The sequence below is a fragment of the Numida meleagris genome, chromosome 3, assembly GCF_002078875.1.
Source record: "Numida meleagris isolate 19003 breed g44 Domestic line chromosome 3, NumMel1.0, whole genome shotgun sequence".
Lineage (NCBI taxonomy): Eukaryota > Metazoa > Chordata > Aves > Galliformes > Numididae > Numida > Numida meleagris.
In genome coordinates this window covers 7,330,416-7,340,113 of record NC_034411.1, presented here as the reverse complement: position 1 = coordinate 7,340,113, position 9,698 = coordinate 7,330,416, and the positions used below count along the sequence as shown (strand labels likewise).

The 9,698-nt window shown below is 41.7% G+C and overlaps 1 long non-coding RNA gene across 2 annotated transcripts; it reads right to left on the bottom strand.

The window, feature by feature from the left end:
- Positions 4,910 to 9,379, bottom strand: LOC110396360. Of its 2 annotated transcripts, none has more exons than XR_002436938.1 (4): positions 9,301 to 9,379; positions 9,009 to 9,219; positions 8,196 to 8,379; positions 4,910 to 8,123 (listed from the first exon to the last, which is right to left on the bottom strand). It is a non-coding gene; the product is annotated as an uncharacterized LOC110396360 (long non-coding RNA). The 2 variants fall into 2 exon arrangements; XR_002436937.1 differs by having other exon boundaries at positions 4,910 to 8,103.

Below are 9,698 nucleotides of genomic sequence, written 5' to 3'. Positions count from 1 at the left end.
CTTTTTTAGTAGAAGCCAGATGAAATGAAGTCTCTGGACTCAGGTTGTTCATGTCATTTGGGGCTGAGTTGCAGCTTAAGTCAGAAGAGGAACCGGTTTTGACTGAAGTGTTTTAGTGACACCATCTCTCTATTTGGAAATAGTGTAGAAATATAAGATAAAACAAAATAGTTTTGGATCCTGATCTTGGTTGCCTTTTCCATCCCCAGAGAACAGAGGAATCTGGGCACTTCATCTGTCTGGCCTGGAAGCAACTGGAAGTATTCCAAATTATGTGGACATCTTTCCAGTTTTCAAAGAATCTGTTTGCAGGTTGGAAAAAAAGAGGACTGCCTCTGACTGATAGATGGGCTTTGGAGAGTCTACCCTTCTTTTTAGTTGTTTTCAAATATTGGAGAGCAATATTAAAATACATGACTGACAAAATGATGATTACACTTTCCAATATTTCCTTAGTTGCACAATAAGGACAGCACATGAAGAAAGAACTGAAAGTTACATTATCATTGTAGGAGTAGAGAAAGTGTCAACATTGATTTAAGAACGAAGTCATACAGACGATTTTATTTGTTCCTGATTCTCCTCTGTGATACTTCAGCCTGTTTACACAGCGTTACCCAGACTGACATTTCCTATGTGTGTCCAAATTAGTTTAATTTAAAATTGCAATGCATATTGAAGATGGAGAATTACAGTTCATACGCAGTAATCTTCCAGAAATTCACCATTGCTACTGATTAGCTTTTATTAATGCCACTAACAACTGAACTCAAACAGAATGTTATTTCAGATCACATTAAACTCACGATGAGTGCGACATTTCTATTGTTTGGTGCTGACACAGATCTGCTAGAAAAATGATTCCCTGCAAGGCATGGATGGATTTTTCAGCAAATCAGAACAAAAAATATGTTTGTTTCTTTCTCAGTATTCTAGACCCAGAAAATAGCCTGAACTGTGTCACACTGTCATTTAAAAAGGTATGTTTCCAAAATCAGGGGGGAAAAGTATTCTGGATAATAAATAAATCCTTTCAGCTTCAAAGAGTCCACTGTGGTAGGGATGAATGAAAACACAGAGTTTAGGAATATGAGGAAAGTGGTTTAAGTAACAAGACTGAATAGCAAAGCCCATCAAAGCCATTAAGGCATAAACCAACAGATTTTAAAAAGTGAGAGTTGAAGATTATTTAGCGTGGTATGGAGGCTTTGCAGAACCCATTTCAAATGAGGATGGAACAAAAGAATGAGCAATTGCAGCTTTAGGGGAGATTTATTTCAGTGGAAGGGAAAACACTTGCTCTCTGATACCAATTAACCAACAAGAGGACAGCGTCACAAGCCCCCAATATTAAAAATGTAAATCCCAAGCCCAAGGGTGCCTGAAATGCAGGTCATACAATTTGAGGAGAGAATGCATAAAGAGATAACGAGACTTGTATTCAGACCACATCGGCTGCCTGATTATCTCCTTGCCTTCTGCCTATTCTGCTAGCTTACAAAAGGAGAGTGTTAGGAGAGAGGAGCAGGAGGGCCCACGGGTGAAAAGGATCACCTTGGCAAGTGGGCTGAAGCTGATCGACTGTGTGCCACAGAGGTTAGGAAAACAGGTTAAAACCTGCTATGGTAGCACAAGACAAGCAGGTGAGGGAGAAGCAACATAAAGGAGTCATAGCACAGTTTTTGTACCCTATGACTCTAGGGCTTTATGTGGGGCTTTAAATCAGTGGTTCCCAGCAGAGGGCATGGCAGGAGTCTCTTGGAGCCTCTTAGGGAGTTAGGATGCATTTGCTTACTCTCACCAGGGGTCGTGACCTCAGCTGAGACTACGATGTTCAGAAAAAGGGACTCAGGGTGTCATGAGCAGCATGGGAATCCCAGTGCAGATGTATGGTTCACAACTCGAAAGTGTGCATGAACCAGACAGTGCAAGGTTTCCGCTGGAGCCTGGACCTGCTTGCCACATTCAGGGAGTGCTGTGGACTAGAGTGGAGCAGCTGAAGCTGTGCATCTTTATTATTACAATTATGGCCCATGTTGTCCCTCCGAGGATCTGCTTCAACTGAAATGCCAGATCTGGAATCTCTCAGGCCTTGGGCTTCAGTCCAAGTGAGGCAACATAGACTGTTTTCATAGTGCCAGCCTGTTTCAGTATTGTCATGGCAAGAGGAGGATGGTGAATGCCAGAAGAGCTGAGTTCCTAGCGCTAGAAAGATCTTGTACTTCTTCATCACAGGCTACCTGGAATTAGTATCAAAGGTAAAAGATTGTTTATATGGCTTTTAATGTGGTTACTGTGTAATTGCAGTAGTTAATAGTAGCAGTCTGATGCTAGAGAATGGGAAACAATGTTGCACACTCCAGAACACTGCCTCCAACGCGAGTCAGAGCTGCTATGAAAGAACCTTGGAACATGGAGACAATATTTTTAATGGCTGTAGGTGTTTCTTCATTATATTAAGTAGACATGTTGCTGCAAGACAGGTCTGCCTTTGATTCATGGTAAAGAGATTGTGGTTAGAATCAAATGAAAATTCATATGAAAGTGAATCTAAATAAGGATAATTGAAGAGATTCATGGTTCATTTGTGCTTATATTCATCATGCCTATTGTCTGGAGAAAAACACTAATTTAAAGCCAAATGACAGATTATAAATTACTAACTTTGCATTCATGACATCACTGTATTGTCTGTTCCATAGTTAAAAAAGGTTAAGCCCGAGGTAATTTTTGCAAAATACTATTATAGAGTTATAAATGTCATTAAACAATAGACCGAGGTAGTGCCTTGCAACCTCAATGTCTGGATTAAAGAATCACCCAGAATGAAAGTGTTCTAGTCAAATGAAAAACCTTCGCACTGTCTTTTCCACTGCTGTTAAGAAGTAAGTCCTTGTTTAATTTACACCTATTTTCCACTTGTTTTAAACTCTTACCAAGAACTCCTATTTCTTCTTTACCTTTAAGACATTTACTTTTCTGGTTCTAGTAAAACATGACTGAAAGACCCACGGCCTTTCCTCCCAAAATTTTAGAAAAGGATTTCTGGTGCTGCTGGGCAATCAGAGCATCGTAATGGTAGAAGCTATAGTGGAAAAGGAAGCTGATACCTTAGTCCAGAGAGCCTAACTGACAAGGCTCTGTTGGGTTGTAGTAATTTCATTTACCTTTGAAAAAAGAATTTATTTTTACAGTCTGTAGCAGTGTAATTTCTGGGAGCATCATTTTTGCTTCCTTGGACTTAGATCAGATCCTACTCCACGTTAAACATGCTGTGTTAAAACTAACCGGTCTGGGATCTTCATTGTTTGAACCATACATTTTCTCTCTCTAAAGTCATTCTGCGCATTGACTGTGTGCCTCAAAGACACTTTGACCATGTCAGGAATTGAAGAAGGGAACTCGATTAGAAGCTTGAAGAGGTTTGTTGGAGGAAAATGGGATACTCCAGTCTTGTCTCCCCAGTGTAATGATGACATGACAAAGCTTTGAGTGGCAGATCAAGTATTTAATGATCTCCGTTTATATCTTGTAGTCTGTTTCTTTTCTAAAAGCGCTTCCTCTTTAGAAACGTTTGAAATGTGCATGCTGCTGAAGACTCAGGTCATTCTGCATTCTGCCCACTAGAGAGAGCAAGTGGCCAAGCTAATGCTTTCCTTGAGTCCTGTAAAAGGTTTCCTGAGTTGAAAAGAGCGCAGCCGTCCCCCAATCCTTGCCTCTGTCTATCAAATGCCATTTGATGCCCTGTCCATTTGTATGCTTTTTTTTTTTTAAACAGAGGTGTAGCATGGAAGTCTCATCCCAAATTATTAAATCTTCCCATTTCACCAACCAAAGCTGAACCATACCCACAAATATATACTTTTCCCTTTGACAGAGCACAAATTCCATTTGTTGCAATGCTTCCGTACACAGAGGAGCTCACAGTAGATCTTAGCAGTTTTGACTGTGAGATGTGAGGATTTTGGTATCTGTTTGCCAAATTTCTAAATGGAGTGGAAAGGATTTCTACATTTCTATCAATGCTAAAGTAACAAAATGGTTTTTAAAGGTTTCTGTGGTAGTTGCACTTGCTCATATCATTACATACATTATAAGCTTCTGTCATCATACTGAATGCTGCAAAGGGGTAAAGGGGACTCCTTCCAGTAGGGGATAATGTGCTTCAGAGGTGGATATTCTTGTACTTACTGACAGGCTCCTAACCAAGGAGCTGAAGAAATGGGGTGAGAAGTTTTAAGGAATCCCCTCACTCAATGAAACCGTAACCCATATTTTAATATCCAGCTGGGATCTCTTCTTACCACAGTGATCGCGGTTCACAAATTTTTTACCCTAGCAAATAACCAGGCAGGCATGTTAAGAATGGCTGTAATGCCACACAAGAGCGGGCTGGGAAACAAAGGAGCTAGCTGGTGTCTGAGATTCTGTCTCAAAATTGTAATTGCTAAGGGAAAGTGATTCTCTACTTCATAAAACGTTATGTACTGCAAAGTGAGTGACTCATCAATATGGGGATATTACCACTAACTCGTAATGCAACTCTCCCCTCTAAGGGCAGAAAAGTTGGGGCCCGATTCTGTTGCCATTAGAAATTATGGGAATTTTGTAGATGATTTCGACAGAGGCTGGATGAGACCTTGGTTATTTTTTATGGGTGAAATGTCCTATGCATTCAGGGTGTATGCCATTACAAAGACTTATGTTTGTAATAAGAGACACATTGCTTTGGATATAAATACAGCCCTGAGTATCAAATAAAAAAAAAACACCCAAAAACATTAAGACATTGAGCCAAAGTTGTCCCTGTTGCAACTCCAGAAACTTAATAGAATTACACCAGGGATAGATTTGACTTGGTAGGGATAGCAGAGTGATATAAGTAATTGGTAATGAATTAAGCTTTTAATTGTCTAATCAAACCCCTTTTCCCTTACTCCTAAATTTACAGACAGCAAATATGAGCATTTAGAAAAGAAGCCACTCTAGGTGCTGGTCTAACTGTGACTAACACTGTGTGATCTGATAGCAAATACCTTACATGTACTCATACACAGGGAACCCAAAGATCAGTTGTTATTAAATAAGTGCATGTGCTTTAGGAGATTTCCCTGTCACGTGTTTAGCAGTGTCACGCTTTACGACTTCCATTCCCACAGTCTCTGAGCAGCCCTGTTTGCCCTCACATGCACCCTTTGAAGTCCCATGGCTCTCCCTGTGAAAGTGAGGAATTTAAGCACAAAGAAGCATGAGGATGAGGTTCTCCTCTAAAGATACAGGTCCAGGGAAGGACAGCTGCAAAGTTTATGTGACTTGCTGAACAGAAAGGCTCGTGGAACCAACGTGCAGGAAAGGCAAGGCATGGAGGTGCAGTAGAATTCAGGTTGGCCGAATGTGGTCTGTGTCATTCCAACAGATTGCTGAGACAACAAGGAGATTGATCCTGCCTGATATTTTGCACACTATGGATCACAGCTCTTCCCAGTCCAACAGAGAAATGGTCTCAAACCTCTTGTCCTAGCCTGTGTAGCCCAGGGCTTTGAGAACATAGGTGAGTCTCTGTTCATCTACTTCAGTTCTGAACAGACCTCGCCATTGTCTGATGGGAGGAATTATTTTTAAAGCCATTTGCCTATTGCCACGTTTACAGAAATGGCAAATCTTCACTCATTTGGGTCACTAGAGTTAAGGTGCAGAGGGTGGCTCTGAAATTTTGACAAAGCCCTGTGGGGTTTGAATAGGACATCAGGTTGGTGAAGCTGCTGTCTTCTCTCCATGGAAGAAGATGTTATGTCTCCATCCAGATACCGGCACATCTCTATTTTTATGCCAGCTGTGCCAGAGCTACAAAGTTTTAGTCAAGCATGATGAGACATGACAGGGCACACTTTATTGAATAATAATGCCTGCCTAAGTGCATTTTCCATCTGCATTTAAATGCCATGCATCTGAAGGAAAGCAGAAATTCCAGAACACATTTCTATATGCGTACAGCAATGGATACCTCATTACCGTTTACATGTTGTGCAAATTAAGGAACAAGAAATAAAAGTATTATTATTAAAAACATACTGTAAAGAAATCAGTCCTCAGCGTAACTTTCTATTACAACTTTCTGTTTGGAAGGAATCTTTTTCTTAGCATTTCCCCTTGTTGCTGTATTTTTGAAGCATTATATTATTTAAAATGGATCTTTATACACCAGAAGTCTTTAGGAACCTGCAGGAGACGAAAGCCTGTAGCAGCCCTTCCGATGCTGACAGTTTAAACCTAAGAAGCTCTGACATTACTGGGAATCCTTTTGAAGTGGCTGCAGCTTGAGGAAAATCCAGCTGCTCCAGGAAAGGAGACTTTTCAATTAAACAACATCTTCCCTTCGATCAAAGATAGATTTTTAAAGACTTTTAAATTGGCTTTACACTGTTGGTATTAAGCGAGGACTGGATTTCACCTCTTGCCTTTCAGGGCTAGAGAGCCGAGCCCCTCTTGGGCTGTATGCCAGATGGCTAGCAGACTGGAACCAGAGGGACGGGTTATTTCTTTTAAAGAAGGAAAAGGAATTGGCAGCAGGAGTGAGCTTATTAAATTGTCTTGGTCTGCTTTTATTAATGTGTTTGCAGAATCGGCAGGTAGGTTCACAACTGAGAGAATGTCACCTGCAAAACAGCCTGCTTCTAGCATGGGCTCGCTGATGGTGTTTCCAAGCTCCTGGCTGAGCTTAATGCTTCCTTCTTCCTGCCAGGCACAGGGGCCCTCTTATTTACTGACCCAAAATTTTGTTCCTGTCTTCCAACTTACTTTTAGCTCTGTGTGTGTTTTACTGTGTCGCAAAGCCATTTAATGTTCCTACTGTAGGCAGCTGAGCCAAGTCCTCTGTTACACATCTGCTGTCTCCTAAGGAACTATTTAAAAAGAGGTAGCACACCTCTGGGCTGCCTTTGCGTCGATATCTCTGTATCTCCATTGATGGTGTCTATGTCAATGTCACCATGCAGGGGCATTTAAGTTGTGCTTCTTCCTTGTAAATAAAGGACGAAAGGTTCTCCCCACTCCTTACCCCTCACTTTGCTTATGCCCGTTTAACTCCTTCCTTTTTGTCTGTGATACTCTGGGTTATAGTTCCCTTCAGGCCTCAGAAGGAAGCAATATCAAGAGTTGTTTTCTCTTCAGTACTCTGTTCTGAAAGACAGAGTCCTTTCGTGATGTACAGTCAGAAAAGGTGAATATGAAAGAAACATGGGTTCTCCCTATAGCATAGCAATCTAGAATTAATACGCATCTCTTTTCTTTGCTGTTTTCTTCTCTCTGAGACAGCTTGAGGTTATTTGACTTCTGATGTTCTATGCGGTGTTTCAGTTATTAGCTGTTGAACTGGACATGCATGTGGAAAGCTGTTTCCTGCCATGAATTAGAGGAACAGGCTTCTGCCTCCCTTCCACCTTGTAGAATTACACACCAAGGAGGAGATTTCTATCACCTTATGGGCAAATACAGCATCTTCCTTTCCAGACAGTGGCAGAACCCACTGAGCCTATTCTACACCTCAGCCTGGCTTCTGGCTCTTTTAGTTTGCACAGAAGTTCAATGAGTAGTTTGCTCAGATACTGAGTCCCATCTCTTCAGCCGAGTCTTTAGTCTTTCACATATGTGTTGGCAAGAAAGTTTGTCAGAAAACTTGGCAACTCAGAGGAAGTGTGCTACATGCCATGCACTTTAGTAAATTGGATCTACTGAAAAATCCAGTCTGCAGTGGGGAAAGAAAGCCAAGGTGAATTTCTCTGTTTGAGGGAGATCAGTATCTCGGTGTTGCACCAGATCTCATTTTGCACCAATGGAAAAATCAGCACTGCTGTATGCCCAGGTATATCAGCAGTGGAACAGCACAGTCTGCAATGCTCTTGCAGAAATTAAGAACATGCTGCATTAAGAACACACTTTAACCCCTGTTTTACCTTGGCAGGATGCTTTGCCCATGCGCAGCTGCTGCTGATATTTATTACATCTGACTGCTCTTCATTGAGCAGAGGACTTCACGCTGTTCCCCTGCCCCTACGCACTTTCCCCCATCCTGTGCCTTGATGATCCCATGGGTTTGAAGCTCATCTGTGGAGATAATTTTATTTCTAGTGGGTTGCTTGTCAGATCCTGTCAACTACAAATTGCTCTACTGAAGGTGCAGAAATAGAAATCCTTACCTGCTAGTTGTGGTAGTGGGCTTTTTTTCCCCTCCAAGTCTCAAGACAATCATTTGCAGTGATTTTCCCAACAACACAGTGGGTATTTTCTGTGCCTTTTTCTCTGCGCCCCTTTTTTTCTGGTACCAGCTGATTTGGACCGTATGTTACAATCCAGTGCGCTTGTAGCAGTGAAGCATGCTGGCTATGGTGGAAGAGGTCAGAACAAAGTGAGGAGGGAGACAGGGAAACTTCATTGCCAGGGCAGAAGGATTAATATTTTAAACAGAGGCTTCCACTCCATATTTCTGCTTACACTGTGCCCCAAGTGTATCTGGTCTTAGGAAAAAAAAGAAAAAAAGGAAAGAAAAAAGAACGAAACTGAAATCTACTTATCTATATTTCCTCGGGCTGACTTTCTGCAGAGATGGAAACCAATGCAGCAGATGCATGAAAGCCAGTTTGCTCGGCTCACATGGACAAGTGAGTGGCACAAGGCTCCCGTGAGCATGGAGGAATCCAGAAGAAATGTGTTTGCTTATGGCCAATATACACAAATCCAGAGCCTTCCCTGGGGGTTTGCAGCACTCCATGAATTGTCTGACACACCAAATGCATGTGCTAGAAATCCCCAGACTTTTGTTCTTGTGGCTAATGCTGACAGCAGAGCTGGCAACGCAGCTGGTATTTGTCTTACACATACAGAAGTGTGAGAAGGTACAGAAAGAAGACTCCACTGAGGGGAAAAAAAAAGGCTTTGGAAAAAAGTTGCAGTTGTTCTTGTGTTAGATACTAAAAAGACAAGGCAAAATGCCTTCCATTAGGATTACTCACCAGAGCATATTCTTTTTCTGTAGGCTGTTGTGATAAGTAGGCATGATGTAAAAGTACTCAGAGAAGAAGTGAAAAGAAAAAACGTCTGAGCGCCTTATATTGCTCTCAGGTTGTTCTGCAGGTCTTCCTTCAAATAGGTCTGCTCTGAATTGGGCTTTGATGCCTTTCAGTTCTAAGGTAATAGAGGCCCATCTGATCCAGGTGCTAGGATCTGGAAACACATTCATAGGTAAAAATCGTCGCTTATTGCAAAGGGACCAACACCAACCCTTGCAGTGGGAGTGTTGCTCACATAATACTGTTGCTGTCATGTCCACGGCTTTGCAAGCAGCTGTGAGAGCTGAAAATTATCCAGATGTTTTTTTCCCAGTGTTATAACTCTGCCTGCAAAAGAGATCACATGTGTTGCCCGTAATCCGTTAAAGGTAAAACCAGATGGGTTGCTTTAAACTGAGATTGTTAACCAATGATCAAATGATTGTTAACCAGTGTCAAACAATGATGGATTACCGGGTTTGCAAATGATACCTGAAAAGGAATCAAACTTCTCTGAAAGCATGAGAGGAGGCCACCGTTAGCAGGGTGATGTCACCCCCTGAGAGGACACAGAAAATACTTTAAGGAATGAGGCAGTTTGCAATTCGTGTCTTTTCTCCTTCCATGTCCAGGGGACTTTCATGCTGTTCCTAT